This window comes from Crocodylus siamensis, chromosome 1, assembly GCF_052110815.1.
Source record: "Crocodylus siamensis isolate JL-2025a chromosome 1, ASM5211081v1, whole genome shotgun sequence".
Taxonomy (NCBI): domain Eukaryota; kingdom Metazoa; phylum Chordata; order Crocodylia; family Crocodylidae; genus Crocodylus; species Crocodylus siamensis.
In genome coordinates this window covers 179,153,476-179,173,342 of record NC_143395.1, presented here as the reverse complement: position 1 = coordinate 179,173,342, position 19,867 = coordinate 179,153,476, and the positions used below count along the sequence as shown (strand labels likewise).

Here is a 19,867-nt window from a genome sequence, read left to right as displayed (position 1 = left end):
AGGCTCAGGGAAGCTAGCAGCTCACTTAGGCAGCCCCATGTCCTGTGTACTATCCCTTCTTTGGCTGCTAGCACACACAGCCACCCTTCTGCTGCCTCCCTGCAATGCCCCAGGGTGGCCTGAGGCATCCTGCCAGCTGCAGGAACCTGATGAAGGCAGAAGTGGTGAGGGGCCCAATCCTTTTTTTCTACAGAGTCTGCCCACGCCTCCCACAGCCAGGGGGTGAGCTGATGAATGGCTGCAATGTTCCAAGTTGCAAAGTTGCAAAGTAAACTACATTAGGATGTAGTTTAGCTTGCAACAATGCAAACTCATTTAAAATGCCCAAAACTCATGTGTGTGTAAGGTGTGATGTCATTAAGTCACATAAAGGGAAATTTTCACTGTGTGTACATTGTGACATCATCACATGTACGAGTGGCCTAAATGTCTTGGTATAAAACCCTGCTAGATAATGGCAGAAACACATTACTTTACACGTTACTAATTCTTCTTGTCCCTGACCTTCCCTCCCCCCTGTGGCTGTTCACAGAGGGAAAGAAGGCTAAGAATCAAAGCATTTTTTTCTATTCAAATCAAACAATGGACACTTCAACAAGAGGTTCAAAGTATAGATAAGAAAATACAATGCATTGCCACCTCAGTTCCTGTAAGTTTCTGACAACAGTTATATGCGATACCCTGCATTGTAGACCAAACCAGCCTTTGCTGGCATTGTTAGACCACCAAAACAGCAAGGGAGAGAACAGGATGGGTTAGTAGATTGTCAGCATTAAGAAACAGGCAAGACAAAACCTGGAAATTACAGTTAATACATGGATCTGCATGTAGGTAGTGGAAATCAAAACACACACTGAAGTCACAGTCCCCCAGACCCAATGAACCAGAATCTTTGCAAAGCATTTTAGCTTAACTGTAATACCGACAGAATTGCCCTAATCACATTAACCCATAGAATATACTGTTTCATCCCACAATTTAAAGCACAGCAGATGTTATCTTAAATGTGCAGTTGAACAGAATTTTGGGTTTATTTTGTGCCTTTCTCAATCCACATTTCTCTAATGCTTTAGAAATTAAGGAAATGGATACCAGTGGTACATCCAGTAATACATGTTCAGTTGTTGGAAATGGAAAAATCTTGTTAGAAAAGGTTGCAGGATAGACTTGTATCCTCTGAAATTATGATAATTTTTATTAATAAAATCTAGTACTTACATAGCATTTTTCATTTTCAAAGCACTGTACAAACATTAATTAATCTGCACAATCTGCTGCAGAGGTAGGCAAATGCTATCATCTCCAGAAAAACTGAGGCAGGGGCAAGGTTAATCACTGAAATCCAGAGGGGAGTTGGTGTCAGAATAAAGGTGATTCAGCTTTATACTCCAAACTAGTGGAACACAATATTTTCTCTCCCCAAAGTGGGCTTTGTCTCTCAGGGGAAGTCAGAAATGTGGTATGTTTGGAAGAAAGATACTGTCTTACACCATTGGCTTGAACTTATAGCAGCACCTCAGCTGCTTGAAAGAAACTCCTCCTACTGCTCTACTGAGATATTTCAGCCCTAATTGGCAGGGCACATATAGAATCTGTGCTGGTTTTAAGGCATGAGCAGATTTCTACTGAGGCCACACAACTTGTTGAGCCCACATCTTCAGGACTAAAAAGACTACTGCAGGGCATGTCTAAATGTACCATTAGGGCTCATGAATAAACTCTGGAGCAAATTGCTCCTGGGTGTCACATCTGCACGTGTGCCTGGAAGTGCAGCACATTGAGCCAGGTCGGAGCAACCCTGGCTTGCAGGATCCTGGGGGGCAGCCTGCCAGCCCAGGCCTGCTCTCCCCAGATTCAGTGTGCTGTGGAGGGGTGTCTGGGGCATGAGGGTGCTTCAGTGTGGGGCTAACCTTGTGCTCCAGCCTGTTGGCTTAGTACCTACATAAGCACTGCTGCAGAGTTGTTTTACTCCAGCCTAATAGGGGCTCACATGTAGATATGCAAATGTTTACTGTGCAGGTAATTAGTCAACTCATCAGTAAATGTCTCGTGTAGACGTGCCCACAGTGTATTTTACTTAGTCTGCTTAGCTATTTTAATTGGCATTTCTCTTTCAATATATTGGTCTTTGAAAGGTGTATTAGCAGGATCATATACTCAAATGTCAATTCTAACATGGCCGGCAGACACTCTCCAGATATTATCTATAAACTCTGTAGATCACAGTTACAAGGGGTTCTCTACCTACTTTATTAACTGTGCTCAAGACTTCCATGCACACAAAACTCAGACAGAAGAGCATGTATATACAAATACATATAGGGCCATGGTTTAAAGAAGAATCAGATTTGTTTACTGATTTAACTGTTCATAGTAATTTGAGACAGGACTCAGGTGAAAAGTTCCACTGGAAGAAGCTTGCACACTGATTAGCTGCATTTTTCCCACCCCACACCCAGAGTGTGCTATTCTTTTAGTTCTGGTGAACTATATGAAAGAGAGGACAGGCTAAGTTGTGCTGTGGCTTTATTTGGCTATGCTTCCTGGAGTTGTCCAAATCACACCACTTTGTTTTACTGAATGTTTCCTCAGGAGTATACTTGGGAAAAAAACTATTTATGTCACAATTAATACATGGCCTAGTGTATCATAAAGTGGAAGCCAGGAGTCTAAACTAAATGTTCCCCAGAAATCCTGTGGTACCACAATGGGTACCAAAAAGGGTAGTAGCTGTGACATGTGATATAGGTGCTGATAAATGACAGTGATAATGCAGAACAGAATGGCTAATGGGCTCTTTGCACCACCAGATGACTCTCATGAAAAGAATGTAATGATGTCCCCATTTGTGACTTATTTTTTGTCCAGCGATTGTCTTACTCTTTACCCACATTTTAGTTCTATTTACTGACCATAGATGCAATCTAGATTGATATAAACATGTCCCAATACTTCTCAATGACAAAAAATTCCTTCAAAGTCAACAACTACCAGCTAATATTTTTTTCATTTTTATTGGGTTTTAAATCATTATGAAAAAACCACTATTACTTATGTTCTGACTAGAAGAGCAGAAAACTTCTGAAAGGTAGTGAGGCCTTTTCAAGAACTGATTTTACTGAACCAAGGAGAGGAGGAGGTATATATGGGATGTAGGGGGATAAGTACAATGGAAACATTGTACTATTTCACTATAGACACCGAAGGTAGCAGAGCCAATCACTGAAACTGTAAAGGTGTGAAGGCACAAAGATGGAGGATTGATTAAAAGGGCCATGGGGAAATTGATAGAACAAATCAATGGTAATGATGGAATTAGGCCTGGGCTAAATGAAATAGTCTAAGAATCCCTGGTAATTTAGGGTTGGAGATTAAATGTTGCTAGGATCAGAACCCAGCTCTTGTCCAGCTTGTCAGCAGTCTGAGATGTGTTGATTGATGTGACGGGTCATGTTGTAAAACCGGGTGACGTCCCTTGAGGGATGATCAGGTATAATGTAAGCACCCCTCCACTCCAGCAAGATCTGACAGCTGAATTCCAATTGATCAGGAGTCAGGGCAGATGAGCGGCAGCATCAGGAGAGATCCTTCGTATTGCAAGAAGGCTTTGGGGATCTGTGAAGACAGAGTTGAGTATATTATCTCTGGGAGCAGGAGAAAGAAGGAAGAAAAAGTAAAAGATGAGAGAAGGGGGCCATTAGGGGCTTAGCAAGGTGAGAGAGAGCATCTGGCAGAGAGGCAAAAGAACTAAGAGACAAAGGCACATAGAGACAGTGGAGAGATAAGAGGCAGTGGCCATGTTGGTCTCAGAGGCAGGTGCTTGGAAGAGCAGATGGGACTAAAGAACGTAGATCAGAGTAGTCAGGGAATGAGCGAAGAGAAAGGCCTGGAGCAGCCTGGAGGGAGGTGAGAGAGAGGACTGGAGCAGCTAGCAAAGCTCAAAACAGCGCTCAGGCTAGGACAACAGCGGCTCACATTTCTGAGAACTGCTCAGTTCCTGGTTTTTGGCCCATACAATAGCTGCCACCATATTAAGCACTTTAGTAATAAAAGTACAACAGAAACTGGTTTAATAGCAAAGGCTGTGTGATTTTCTCTTATACAGACAGAGTACAAGTTTCTAATTTTATTCCCCTTTCCTTTACACATCTAGTGCCAACTCCTGCAATGGGCTTATTTACCAGTATGAGGCATATACTGTTTGCTATACATATTTCTGATTCCCTGTTACCATAGACTCTGGGCACCACATAAATCAGCTGTGACCTGGGCTGGCTGATCCAAGGGAGAAATTCCCCTCTGCATAAAAGAAGCTGCAGTAAGAGGGAGAAGAAGTGCGACTGATTAGTTCCTTTGAATGCGAAAGTACAATTTACTTGGCTGGGATAAAAGGGTTGCCTACTCTTCTTCCCCAGACTGCCCTCCAGAGAACAGACTGACCCATCTGCATGGCTGAGGTCTCCAGGCCACACAGCTCTTTCATTATTTCTACAACTAGAGAATAACATCCCAGAATTGCTGCAAAGTGAGGCAACATTTTGTCCTCTGGGCCCTATAGCTCTTATCAGTGCTTAGCTCAGATCCGCCTATTGTGAGGCTTTTAATACTTTCTTCTTTCCCATTTGATAATGGTCATTGGTTCTTAAGTTTACTCTGGTGTAAATTACCCTGGACTAAGTGCTTTTGGGCAGGCATCTACACATGAAGGGATTAAGGGTTGCCAGAATCTGGAACACACGCCCAGCAGAGGTGGTGCAGTCACCGTCCTTGGAAGTGCCCAAGAAGAGGCTGGATAGGCACCTTGTTAAGCTTGTCTGATCCCAATAACCTCCTGCCCATGGCAGGGGACCAGACTTGATGATCTTACAGGTCCCTTCCAGTGTTCACTCTAAGCTGTATGTGTGCACAGCCACGCACAAGAAAAAGTCTTGCTGCGCACAAACTTTTTAAGGCCGTGCACCCACTGGGATAGGAGCTGGGCTGTGGCGTGGGTCACTTACCGAAGGTAAGCTCTTCCCCAAGGTGAGGCAGAGGTGTGGGCAGGCACAGGGGCTGGGGGCTAGGGACTGGGGCCTGGCACAGGCTACGCTGGCTCCAGGGAATTGCTCACTCCCCTCCATGGCCTCGGGAAGTGAGGAGGCACAGGGCATCAGGGCTGGGGAGCAGAGCAGTTCCCTAGAACCAGCAGAGCCCATGCCAGGCCCCAGCCCCAGCCCCAGCCTCAGCCTCCATCCCTGCCTTGCCTCACCTTGGGGAGGAGCTGCTGCCTACCCTGCATGAGGCTCTGCCAGCTCTGGAGAATTGCTCCATGGGCTTGGCGGGCTTTGAGGAACTGCTGCACTCCCCAGCCCTGATGCCATGTGCCTCCTCACTCCCCAAGGCAATGTGGGGGAACAAAGCAGTTTCCTGGGGGTGATGGAGCCTGTGCCAGCCCCTGGTCCTCAAGCCCCAGCTCCCAGCCCCAGCCCCGCCTTGCCTTGCCTTGAGGAGGAGCCACTGCCTGCCCCGGGTGAGGAGCTTACCTATGGTAAGTATCCCACACTGGCTGTGGTTGCTCCCATTCAGTTTTATCAATTGATGGCTAGGCCACAGCACTCCACTGCGCCGTTCTGAGCAGCAGTCAGCATGGAGAAGGGTGGTGGCTGAATCCTGCTTGCCCCCACCTGGACACTTACTTTGGGATGCTTACCAGCAGACTGCACTGTGCTGAAAGGGGGAGGTGGGACCAAAGCGGCGCCCTCACGGACTGAAGCAGTGCACTCATAGATTCATAGATTCATAGATTCATAGATGCTAGGGTCGGAAGGGACCTCAATAGATCATCGAGTCCGACCCCCTGCATAAGCAGGAAAGAGTGCTGGGCCTACATTACCCCAGCTAGATACACATCCAACCTTCTCTTGAATACCCCCAGGGTAGGGGAGAGCACCACCTCCCTTGGGAGCCCGTTCCAGACCTTGGCCACTCGAACTGTGAAGAAGTTCCTCCTAATATCCAATCTAAATCTGCTCTCCTCTAGCTTGTGGCCATTATTTCTTGTAACCCCCGGGGGCGCCTTGGTGAATAAATACTCACCAATTCCCTTCTGTGCCCCCCTGACGAACTTATAGGCAGCCACCAGGTCGCCTCTCAACCTTCTCTTGCGGAGGCTGAAAAGGTCCAGTTTCTCTAATCTCTCCTCGTAGGGCTTGGCCTGCAGGCCCTTAACCATACGAGTGGCCCTTCTCTGGACCCTCTCCAGGTTATCCGCATCCTTCTTGAAGTGCGGCGCCCAGAATTGCACGCAGTACTCCAGCTGCGGTCTGACCAGCGCCCGAGAGAGGGGAAGTATCACCTCCTTGGACCTATTTGTCATGCATCTGCTGATGCACGATAAAGTGCCATTGGCTTTTCTGATGGTTTCGTCACACTGCCGACTCATGTTCATCTTGGAGTCCACTAGGACTCCAAGATCCCTTTCCACTTCCGTGCCACCCAGCAGGTCATTTCCTAGGCTGTAGGTGTGCTGGACAATTTTTCCTCCCTAGGTGCAGCACTTTGCATTTCTCCTTGTTGAACTGCATTCTGTTGTTTTCTGCCCACTTGTCTAACCTGTCCAGGTCTGCTTGCAGCTGTTCCCTGCCCTCCGGCGTGTCCACTTCGCCCCATAGCTTAGTGTCATCTGCAAACTTGGACAGAGTACATTTCACCCCCTCGTCCAAGTCGCTGATGAAGACATTAAAGAGTATCGGTCCAAGCACCGAGCCCTGCGGGACCCCACTGCCCACACTCTTCCAGGTCGAAACCGACCCATCCACCACGACTCTCTGGGTGCGACCCTCCAGCCAATTCTCCACCCACCGGACTGTGCAGTAATCCAAGTCACAGCCCCTTAACTTGTTCACCAGTATGGGGTGGGATACCGTATCAAAGGCCTTCCTGAAGTCCAAGTATACGACATCCACCCCTCCTCCTGCGTCGAGGCGTTTTGTGACCTGGTCATAAAAAGAGACTAGATTGGTCAGGCACGATCTACCTGCCACGAACCCGTGCTGGTTTCCCCTCAGCATAATTTGTCCTGCCGGGCTCTCACAAATGTGAGCCTTGATGATTTTCTCAAAGATTTTGCCAAGGATGGAGGTGAGACTGACTGGCCTATAGTTACCCGGGTCCTCCTTCCTCCCCTTCTTGAAAATGGGAACCACATTGGCCCTTTTCCAGTCCTCCGGGACTTGACCCGTGCGCCACGAGCATTCAAATATTCCCGCCAGTGGCTCTGCAATGATGTCGGCCAGTGCCTTCAGTACCCTCGGATGGAGCTCATCCGGGCCTGCCGACTTAAAGGCATCCAGTTCCTCCAAGTGACCCTGCACCACCTCAGGGTCCACGCATGGAAGTCTGGTGCCTTGCTGCTGCCTCCCTACACTCCCAGTGAGAGACTTGTCATGCCTCTCGCTTAGGAACACTGAGGCGAAGAACTCGTTGAGGAGTTCAGCCTTGTCCCCTCTGTCCGTCACCAATTGTTTCTGCCCATTTAGCAGGGGTCCTATTCCTCCCTGGGCCTTCCTTTTACTCCCTATATATCTAAAAAACAATTTCTTATTGTCTTTTACTTGGGTTGCCATCCTCAGCTCCATGGTAGCTTTGGCCTGTCTAACTGCCTCCCTACAAGCACGAGCAGAAGAGGTATATTCCTCTTTGGTGATCTCTCCCTGTTTCCACTTTTTATGTGCTCCCCTTTTGGCCCTTAGTCTGCCCTCATGGACTCATGGACTGCTACTCCTTAGAGGGAACATTGGTCCCTTATGGTTTTACAATTCTATGAGTCTATGATTAGGGAGCAGATTTGCTACTCCTTGCACCATTTCCTGCAGTCCTGCACTGGGCCTCTGCTGCCACCAGGGGAGCTCTGGGACATGCTAGCCCATGGGCTGGCCAAGAGAGCCAGGCCAGGAAATAGCTGTCTCCTGGCCCCAGGGAGATGCCTACAGCTGGTGGAAAGAAAATGTCCCCATGGCCCAGCAGCAAGGAGCTTCTGACCCTGTTTCCCTGATCAGGGGCAGGGGACTTGGAAAGAGTTACAGGGGTGGGTCCCAGCCCCCTACCCCCTGCCCCTGCAGGTCTTTCCAAGCCCTGTGCTTCAATCACCCAGTTGGGGCATAGGGCTAGGACCTGTCCCAGACCATAAGCATGGAGATGGGGGGGGCAGGCTGGGGGGCTTGTTTCCTGCCCAGTTCTGTGAGTACGGAGCTCAGCTGAGCAGGAAACAAAATTCTGAGCCTGTTCCCCGCTCAGCTCTGCGCTTGTGGAGCTGGGCAGGGAACAGGTTCTCCTGCCCCTGCCGGCAGAGAGCTGAGCAGGCACTGGGAGATAAGGATCTCTCAGGGCTGGTCCTGTGGTTGCAGAGCCAGCACTGGAAGAGGATCGCCCAGCCCCCCACTCCCTGATCACAATGGTGGAGTGGGGGCTGGGATTTCTGAGCCCTCACTTCCTGATCATGATCTCAGAGCAGGGGGCTTGGAGTGCCCTGCTGCTGGGGCAGGAGGACATAGTCCCCACCCGGGCTCCTGTGGCAGAGCCTGCCTTGGCAGCAGGCAGCTCCCAGGGTCAGGGAGTTTTCTCCCACCCTCTGGTGGATGACTGACCAGGAACAGATTTTGCTCCCAGTCATGTGTCTGAGCACTACTGTACCATTACTAATCTTAGATAAATTTGCTACTTGCATTTGCTGGTAGCGAATTTACTCAGGATTATGGAGGTTTACTGGGTGCATCTATACATGCCCCACAATGGTGCAGTTGTTACTGCACTGTCATTTAGTACTTACTTTACGAAGTACTAAATGATGGTGCACTAGCAGCTGTTACTGTGCCATCCTGCTGGCACACAATTATTTTTAGTAGCTACATTGCCATAGAGACACACTATATAGCGAGGTGGCTCTTCACTAGTGACATAGCATCGGCACCACTGTTTGTGCCCGCTGACACTATGTCACTGTAGCAATGAGCTATGTCACTGTAGCATGTCACTATGGCAACGTAATATCACATGTAGATGCACCAACTGCATTGTAAGCACATACATGTGTAGACTCATGATTATTTCACAGTAAAATATACTAATGCGCAGTTAAGGGAGGGGGGAGAGGGGGGAAGAAGGCCTGGCACCATGCTGAAGACATGGGTCTAACCCATGTCTTTATGGGTTAAATGGCTTAACCTGAGGCAAAATTTAACTTTTCCAGATATATGGTAAAACTAATGGGGACCATCATACTTGCTTAAGAAGTGTGGCTGCCATTTTACTCTTGTTTAAAAGGGCAGTGAGTAGCTAAGGATGCCACATTGAGGATACTGCTTGAGCACGTTTCCTCAGATACACCCATTCTCTGGCCACTTTTTTGCATTCTTGAAAATAGGGAGTGGAAGAAAAGAGGATGACAGGAATTCTGTGGAAAGGAAAATCCCTAGTAGCTAGTCCCATGTATTTTTGGGCATAGAGTTCACCCCACACATTTGAAGACTTTAAGTCATGCTTTTCCTGCTGAGCACAATGTAGCCATCGGCAGGACCAAATGAATGGTATTATTTATTTGTATCAAATGAATTCAGTACAATAGCTAATCATTTTCTTCAGCAACTTCAAAGAAATATCTATAATATTTCAATATTATATTATTAATTTTTTAACATTTTCCATGTACATGATCTCAGTGACTTTAATGGCACTCATTCTGCTGTAATCATTTAGACTGTTTTGCAAACCTACTTCAGAGTAAAAAAGCTAGGTCAGGTAAATGAAAAGCAAGTGGCACTTTTGCCCAAAGCTTGAACTGAGCTTAAAACATAGAAAGGACAAATGGTCTAGATACATTTAAAAGTGAAAACAGTTTTCACTTTTGAATTTTCTTCAGTTCTTCCATGGAAAGAGAACAGGGTTTATGGATTGGGGTTCAAGAGATATGGCTTTGCTTCCTAATGGTGATGCAGACTTCTTGAGTAACTTTGATTAAATCAATTAATACAGGCAGTGTTTCCTAGTGCACAGGACACTGCACTACAACTTCAGAGTTGTGATTCCAACTCCATGAAACTATGAGAGTTTACTTTATGATGCTGGTCTGTTAGGCTAGGGACAGAAGTTATACATAAACCATTTTAAGTAATCAGAAACCAGTTTAAACTTGTAACAGAACAGAAGTTCAGTGCACATAAACCAGTTTCAAAATGGCTGAAACTGGTATAAGATAAACCTGGTCAAATGTAGTATCAGACTTAACTAATTTGAATCAAACTGGTTTATGAAACTTCTTTTCCAGGCCCCTTCCTCATTCAAGTTAAATCACATTCACCCAGCATGCTTTCCAGCCCTGGGCCGGGCTATGTTGTTTGCCCCAGCAGAGAAGGGGTGGGGGAGGGGAATGCAGGGATTGCCTCCCCCAGGCAAAACCTGGCTGGGGTTTGGGATCAGGGAGGGAGGTTAAACTTCCCCTCCTCCAAGTACAGAGCTGCCCTGCCCTGCCCCGCTAAAAACTTACTGCTGGCTGTGTTTGTGGACTACAAATCCTAGAGGCATCTGAAAACAGGAAGAGAAAATGACACACAATCACTTAGAGCCCTGTTGTTGTGATTCTGGAATGCAAATCCCAGATACCTTGGAAACAGCAAGAAGAGGAAGCAAATACACAGCGCATACTGCCTGTATGCCGAGAGCTATGCTCTAGTGCCCCCTGGCTTCTGGCCTGAGCCACTGCAGGTATATGACTGCATTTCCTGAATCAAAAATGAATATCTGTCCAATTGTTTCTCAGTTTAATCTCTGCATTTTTAGGCTAACCTGCAAAGACTGAATTGATTCAGCCTTGGGCCTTTTGACTGTCTGTACTTAGCCTTAGTGACCTTGAGCAAATCTATGCCTCAGTTCCCTGACTATAAAATGGGGATAATGATACTAACCTTCTTTATACAGTACTTTGAAATCCATGCATAAAAAGACTATATAAGAACTGGATATTATTATCTAGACCGGGATTTGAAAGTATGTTGCTAGTATGGGAGAGCTAGCGGGTTTTAAATGTCCAAGGTAGAAAAGGATGCTGCTTTTTAAAGGCTTAGCTGAAAAGTAAAAGCTTGGAAAGCAAAGCACAGGCTTCACACAAGCAGCTAGCACAGCTTAAATGTGCTTCATTAGCAATGCTAGAGTTTTAGGAGGTATCCATTATCCTGAGTTACATAATGTTTAGCAAAAACATCTTTTAGCCTAATCTCATTTCCCTATCTTTAAAATGGGTGTAGTAATACTGCCTGTTTTGCATGCTTTGTATGTCTTGCCTATTTAGACTCTAAATTCTTTGGGACATAGAGTCACTAGATTTATGTAGCGCCTTGCACATTGGGGCCTTGCTCTCAGTTGGTCTCTAGACGCTGCTGTATGTCTATCTTGTACTTGTGACAGTACAATGTTAAGCCGAGGATCTCAGTCTTGCTGACAGCACCACTGAGTAATTTTAATAAGCATCTTAACTTTTACCTGGATGTCCAAGACACATCTTTTGAGATTCATCCAATCATACAAAAATGTCCATTATTAATTACTCTTAATTTTTTTGCATGATCCCTTCAACTTATGGCAACAACTGAGTGAACATTTTAAGATCAAACCATCCTGAATTTTAGCGAGTTAGCTATAAGCTTGCTTCTCAACTTGTTTGCAGAATTAATCCTCAACCGAGTGACGTTTTCTTTAAAAAAAAAAAAGATGCCGTAATCCTATTTTTAACCAGTACCAAGAAACTGTCCACACATTTATTTCACTGAGTACTTGAGTACTCAAGATACCTGAAATTCCTTTGTTTTTCTGTCTGATACAATTTTACAAGACAGAAGTCAGGAAGCAGCATGCTGGCTATTCACAAACTACGTTGACAAGTAGGGAAGGAGTTAATTATCTGCTTCTTTTCACTAATTCTGTTGCAGTGCTTGGTTGTGCATATTAAATGTTCAAGTTACCAGATTCAAAGAAAAACTTGATCTCAATTTGGCTACATATTAAAAGTGCCATTCCCTGTTGTCCTACCTAGCACTGTTAATTGCATACATTTAGCCCTCTATTGGAGAATAATTTAGCTTCAGATTGAAAAGAAACAGCCCTGGCCTTGGTTATTTTGGCATATAAGTCTCCAATATGACTCTGTTTTCTAAGCAGACATTAATGATTCTAAAACTAATATTCATTGTTTGAAGAGGCATAGCGGCCTTGGCATTTACTTAACCTTTTGTCTCATGTACGAGACTGAGTCAGCCTAAATCCTTTTCTTAATTAATATCTATTCTTTTTTTTTCTGGCCAACATTATTTATTAAACAATTTGCATGCAACAATTAGAGCTGAGAAAGCTTAGAAAAACCTGCATGTGAGCAAGCTTGCTTCTTGCCACAACAACAACAACAACAACGACAACAACAAAATGGTCATCCAGTTTACATGAGCTTTGGGAACAATCAAGATGTTAATAGGGAATAATATTAAAACTGCAAAATAAATAAATAAATAAATGGAATCCCAACCATTCACCTATTTGTCCCAATATTAGATAATTCCCTTACTGAAAAACTGAAAACAGAAGAAATTAAATGAAAATGCAACAGACAGTGTCAAGGGGAATTATGATTGTGCATGAAGAGGAAGTACTGTTTTTTTTTGATTTTTTTGATTTTTTTTTGTTGCTTATCACTTTGATAGGGGAATATTATAGTTTTAGGAGCTGGGAGTGCAGTGCCCCTGCTACATGCAGATAATGGACTTATTTATGTATTATCTATTTATCATTTTAATTTAATCTCACCTATTTTTTCCAATGATTTTGCCTTCTTGCATCTTTTTCAAACTTTCTGTTGAACCAAACATTATTTTGAAGGAACTGCTGGGGTGTCTTGGAAATAAAGGCTCCTTAAGAAATTTCAGGGTCACCATGGATTCCAGGAAAGATAAAATGTGATAGGAAAATGACAGGTATTTTCTCTGTGGTTAAAATTTAAAAAAATATTCAGGCTGCATGTCATTAACCATAAACTGGGTTGCAGCTGGTCCTTGAATAAATGTACAGGGTTGGTACAGGGTCAAGCAGCTTTTCCACATTCTTGCACCTTTGTGCAGGAGTCAGTCCTAGCTGAAGACCTTTTAACTGCTGAAGGGGATGAATGACCCTTGCAAAAGAGGTTGGAACACCTCCTTTAGGGGCCAGACATAATGTGGACTATATAATGAAAAGGCTGTCTAGGTTGTGAGGTTACTGCTGAAATGGAACTGTCAAGAATGGGTAACATAATATGAGTTTCTGATTTTTATTGGGTCCTTATTACATGGGTAGAATTAAAATAACTTGACCTTCTATGTCCTCATTAATGTACATCTCCTGTTCTGAGATCCCCAGAAAGCTAGCCAGTCTCCCACATCCTTAGGAGGTGCACAGGAAGTAAGGTTGTGCTGGTGTAAATGCATCAACCTCATGCTAAACCTTCTGAGATTAGCCAATATTTTCTCACCCCCTAGAAGCCTTAGGTCTGCCGGATGCTGAGCAAGACTTAGGGTCCCAACATGAAACTTTGATCCATTGACCTCATACAAGCCTACAGTGGCACATTTGTGTCACTACTACCTGCATGATGAGGTGATAATACCCACAGTAGGGACTAACCTACTGTGCAGGAATGGAAAAAATAACAAACAAAGAATTTGGGGCCCTATTATGTATGTGGCAAAAGTTAACCAGATCATTTCCACTACCATGGAAATGGTGCTTCCAAAAGTAACAACTCAGCACCAGGCAGCCGGCACTACTATCAATAAAAGTATCATTTCCTGACAAACTGTCTTACCAAGGTGAACAAGGTGAAAGCCACTTTTCATATTATTCCAGGAAAGTAAGTCATTATGCAATTTTGGGGTGCAAACTTGGCCAGCAGGTATTAACATTCAAATGCACCTCTACAAACTTAACATGTTAATAAGTTAACAGTTTTCAATAAGACATCAACATTTGCATGCATCAACCTACTTGTTATGTTCAGTACTCCATTTTTTAATGTTTCTTGGACAGTAGCCAGAGAGTCTGGGTCCCTAGTTAGTTCATCTATTACTTTCTCGCCACAATAGATCTGGGTCTCAGCCAAGTAATGGACTAATATTGCATGCAAAAACACAGACTTGCCTTTCTTCATCTTCTGATATTCCCCATTTCCCAAGCCAGGAAAAGAAAAGCAAAGAAAAGAACCCCCCCTCCCCCCCCTTTTTTTTAAAGCAGTATTAACTGTAGTGGAGGTGGTTTTCAAACCTTTTGTATCTGCACTAATGCTATGTGTAAGCAAAACCCTTTCTTGTGTCTTTCTATCCTCTACTGCTCTCAGTGGGATAAAGTTTGACTTTGGATGTGGGCACACAAAGAAGTAACTGTGAGGTATATGAGGGTGAGGATTTAGAGTAGCTATTTTGTGCCAGCTGCCCACGTACATGCTTTTACTCCATGATAAATGAAAATGAATGCACTGTGACTTACCTCTATTTCATTTCTTTTAGTGAGGGGTAAGGTACTGTGTGCTAGTTTTCATTTACCAGGAGGTAATTGTGGGGTCATGTGCAGTTACCACTGAGTAGCTGATATGCTGCAAATCCTTTACCTACCCTCCTTCACCTTGTGGTAACTTGTTTAATTGCACATGCCTTTGGACTGCTTAGCACTGGAGTAACCCCTTTCCTATATATCCCTATCCCTATATAAGCTACAAAATCTTAGCTCCAGAGGCAAACCAATAAACAAGTCCATCCACTGAACCACTGGTCAGGGAGATGTAAGGAATAGTTGGGATCTTAGTTAGCCAGAGCAACTCGGATGGTGTTGTGGATGTTGTCATTTATTGCTAGTATAGACAGTATAACAACAGTAAATTACCAGTTACTTGGAGGAAGATGGAAGCAGCAGGAAATGGTGGTTCAGAAGACTTTCCTGGGACACAATGGTTCTTAGGACTGGTTGTGGATGGTGCAGTTTATCCCTGTCCCTTTTATTCAAGGCCACAGTCTAACTCAGTACAAATATTTCTCTATGTAGCTGGCAAGGGTGAAATGAAATGAAAGAAGCTTACAACTTCATAGAAAGCACAATTGCTGTACCTTCAATTTGCTACATGTATGTATTTTTTTCTGCTTGATTTGGTGAAACAGAGTATCAGTGCCTTAATTTCAGTTATTTCAGAAATTAGATCCTCTTGAAGAATGAAAGGATGCTGTGTTTGAGAGGGGTGGCTTTTTCATGTAGACACGTAATTAATGAAAGCCATTAAAGATACTTGTAAAAATGATTCAGATTTTTATATATGATGACTAACTAACCTATTATTGCTCTTCTTGGTCAGAGATTAATGGGAATTTCTTAAAGGATAAAAAATTATTTAACAAGCTACAGGATATGTACAGGCTTGGAATACATGGTGTGATAGTGTGAATAATAAGAAACCCGGCTGTTTATTTCCTTGACTAATGAACCAAAGCTAAACTCAGAGGAAGCAAGATGTCAAAAAATAAGGTAACCAGACAAGCAGATTTTTTAACATACATCCAAACATATATTTTAATGGGGGAAAAAATGCCAATGATTTCAGGGTCTCACATGTTCTAGATCCAGTGCTGTAACTGCACATACCAAGGTGAGCTCTGGAGTGACTTAAAAGATCCAAAAGACTTTTCAAGGAAGCATTAAAAATGAAGTAGCCAGAGGGTAGGAAAGAATTTCTCCTCCTACTGGATGAAGATCTTTCTTTCTGCTTATTGGCCCTTAAATGTTGTTCCTTCCTTGGCAGAGGACTTGCCAAAAGGAGATAAGTAAGAGGGGAGGCCATGTCCATGGCCTGGCTCCTCCTTCAACGGTCAGCAAAGTCATTGTGCTGAGGGGCAGTGCTCTGGTGGTCTAACGGCAGCTGCTAAATCTCTCTTTCTGTAGGATCAGTGACTGAAAAAACATGACATCCCTAAGCTGGCTCCACAGCCAGTGCCCTTCAACAGTATACCCAATGTGTGGCTTATTGCTAAATGTTTCAACCTAATCTTAATTCTGGCCTTGTGACAAATGGCAACAGAGGCAAGCTAGTGTCCCACTGGAAGAGAAAACAGGGCCATAGTATCAGAGCGCTTTCTTAACGCAAAATATTTTAGTCACCATACCCTTCCTTAAAAGAGGTGGCTGCGAAGAGCACACTGGCAAATGTCCCTGTCAGAAATCTTCAGCCCAAAGTTCAAAGCTCAGTTCTTGAGATGAAACCTATCTCTGAGAAGTGACTCCATTTAGTAAGATTAAGGCAAAGAACTGTTTACAACAGTTCCCCATGGAGAAATTCCATGACAAAGCTAACAGCAATATGTTTCTTCAAAGACTTGCTCATTAAGACAAAGATACTATAAGACCAACGGCCCCTAGGGAATAGTGCCCCTTGGTGATTCCTGCCAAAAGAGTGCAGACAGGTAACTTTACATTTTCCTGCCTGTTTATTAAATGATACCTCTTCTCCTGAGACAAGGAGTTTCTGAAAGACCCAGTGAATTTGTTGTTCTGCAGCTTCAGTAGTCAACTGAGCATTTCCAGGTCAACCTCCAAAGGCAAACTACTGTCCCCGAAAACATTTCAGTTGGGAGGGAATTAAGAAAACAATGCTGTGAGACAGCCTGTGCCATAGTGAAGGAATAAGGGGGCAAGAACAAATCAACATCCCAACAGACACAAGATGCCAGCATCTTCATTCTTGAAGGGGGCTGGGCATTCACGCACCTGGAAGACAACAAATTAAGTTGTGGCGCTGTAAGATAGTGTATGTGTGCATGGACCTCTGTGCGGGTTTGTATGTGTGTGCGTAAGGGGATTGAGGGAAATTGGCTGGAATGGAATGGCCTAGGGTACAGATATCAAATTCATCTAGGCTCAGGGGCTGTATGAAGGGCACAGGACTAGCCCTTGGAAGAGTTTGGGCCCACAAAACAGCCCCATGTGTTGGATCGAGAAGACATGCCTTGGACTGATGTGATGTATACAGCAAGTATACTAGCTGCAGCTTCACACACCACTTTCAGCATGTGAAAGCCCCAGCCCTTCACACAAAGGCAGTCTGGGGCCTGTGCTGCATGTGGTGCCCGTGGTGGACTGGCCCTGAACATTGGATCCAGCATGCAGGGTCTGTGGGCCTGGTCTGGACAGCCCCTAGATCCAGCATGTAAAGCCAGCCCAGCACAGGCGCCACATGCAGTGCACACCCTGGACTGGCCCCATGTTTGGCTTGCAGCCCCACAAGTTGTGTGCAACATGCACCAGACCAGCTCCACATGCAGACCGTGGGGCTGGGACCACAGCATACGTTGCACATGGTTAGTCTGAGACCCATGAGCAGCATGGTCTGGATGATAGGACTCTGTGTGTCTGGCAATATCTTTGACACACCTGGCCTATGGATTTGAGTACAGGTCTGAAAATGACTAGTAATCTAAATAGGACTATTGTTTTATCAGACTTATTTCACTGATTCCTGCCTTGTCATTGTCCCTCTTCTTTGGCATCACCCATGACAATGACAAGCATGCCAAGGTAAAGTTACCCATAGAAATATTTCTGTCTCTGGTTAAAAGAGTCCCTTTTATTTCGAGCTAGCCTTATGCCAAAATTGCTACAAACAAAGTTAGCTTGTGAGTGTGAAGAACCAGCAAACACTTCAGTTTGTTACCCAGTTATTGTAATGCACATGAATCTGCCTCCTTCAGTACAATCAGTTTCTTTTTATATGTTCAAGCAACACAAAGAAATTCATACCATTTTCTCTGTGCACCTGGCTGCAGCCACAGCAATAAAAGGTATCCTTTACATTGACTTTGCTGGTGATGTAAAGGATCTGAATTGTACATCATGGCACTGCAGTCAAGAGTCTCGCCAGGGAACGGAATAAGACGATTTATTTTATTTTTAATATTTGAAAGATTTCAAAAACCATTCAACTGGATTTCTCACTAAGAGGATGAGTGAAGAGGATCCTTTGTAACTAAGCTGGGAGGCCAAAGTCTTTTATCCATTGTTACAGAGTTTTTCCCTAGGGCAGTTTGCAAGGCCTGCAAGCCTTGGAAGCTTAACAAGCATATGCTGGGTGGGCTTTACTGTCAGTTGCCTAAACCTGAAGTGGGAAGCCATGAGAGTGGGGCTTGCCCAGTGCTGGATTCCAACCACTGGAAATAATTATTTTGGGTGACTGTAATGGCCATACCCAAAAAAGGGCTGAGATTGACAGTCCTGTCTGAAACATCCCCTCCCCTTCCTGCCCCCCTCCCCCACTCAGACAATGGAACCATCTTTTCATCTGTTTCCCTGATCAACTAGAAAGAAATAATTCTGTGAAAGGTTAGTAGGGGACCAGCACATGGATTAATCAGCATGCAAACAACTTTGCTGAGGTGCCTTTCTTTTGTCAGTTTCTTAAAAAAAAAGAGGTTTAAATCACAATTAACACTTGCCACCATGGGTACACACAAGCGTTACATTTAGATCGACCTAACCAAAGTTAGGTCGATCTAAATGGCCTGACATGCAATTGTTCCCAGGGCTAAAATTGCCCTAAAAATGTTGCACCCAATTTAAAGTTAGTTTACCTCAGAGGTGAACTACTTTTAGATCAGCCTGGGTTAACCTGATCTAAAATGGATTAATCTCGCCTAATGAACACAAACAGTGGGAAAGTGCAGTTGCTCACCACAGCCCTGGAGCTGTGCTGTTTTAAGCCAACTAAATCCCCCCAGACTAAAACCCCCAGACTGGGCAACCCACAAACCTGCCAACCCTCTCAGGATGCCCTAGTCCCTCCATGGACCCACCAGCTTCCCCCCAACCCCCCCAACTTACTTACCTTTGGCTGCACAGGTGAATGTCTGCTTGTGGTAGAACCCAGCTCAGGTTTAAGCAGCTCAAAGTAAGCTGCCCAACCTGAGTGGGTTTGTTTGAAAACCAGTTCACATCCTTAGATGGTAACTGTGGTTTTTACTTCTTTGTGCCAGTGGGGTCATCCAGCTACTGATGTAATCATCTTTTCAGGACAGACTACTAAAGAAGAGGACACGTGTATATCTTACTGGTAGCAAATTCAGCAGGAATTTTTTTCATCCTTTCTGGACCATTTTTGAATTGTACTACAAGTCAAAACCTCAGATATCACAAGTAAATTGATTGTAAGAAATGTTGATCCTATTGTGAAATTGTTCATGCTGAATTTCAAACTCACATTTTTTTTCCTCTGAGTTGTGCAGTTTGACTTCAAAGTTCTGTGTATCATTTGGGATAAGACTGCCTTCCCAATTTCCAGTATAGGAGAAACAGCTGGAAGGGAGGGAAGGTGGGGCCTGGAAGTTAATATGGAACTCCATCTTGTGCTTGCACAAATCTTGATGCAAGTCTGTGAACCTTGGCAAAACTTGTTTCAGGTTTATAACAAAACTTTGAGGCTTGCATAGCTTCCCTGCTGAAAATTTGTTCAGCTCTGTTTCACAGCACTTTTAACTTTGGTAGCCTTGTGATTTTAATGAGAAAGTTAAAACGTTAAAAGTGAGAAGAAAGTGATAAACATAAAGAACCAGGAAAGGACAGCTTCTGCTTGCCCAGTTGCTTCTGAAGCAACATGCTGAAGTTTGCCATTTTATAAAACTAAGTAGCCCTCAGAGAGTAAATGTGAACTGAAACAGCTTTGAGTAATTGAGCACATCATTCCCTGCTCCCCACAAAACCGCCAGGATCCTAATGTGGCAGAAACACTGAAAGTAAAAGGACTGCTCCTGCCAGCATTCTGGATTGATTGACTTACAGGTTTCTGTCT

General features: G+C 44.4%; 1 long non-coding RNA gene across 1 annotated transcript in view; it reads right to left on the bottom strand.

The window, feature by feature from the left end:
• Positions 1-195: 195 nt before the first annotated feature.
• LOC149873708 (uncharacterized) overlaps positions 196-19,867 on the bottom strand; it is a 725,387-nt gene continuing 705,715 nt past the window's right edge. Inside the window, exon 14 of the long non-coding RNA XR_016442736.1 lies at positions 196-3,615. This is a non-coding gene — a long non-coding RNA (uncharacterized LOC149873708). The remainder of the gene's footprint in view (positions 3,616-19,867) is intronic.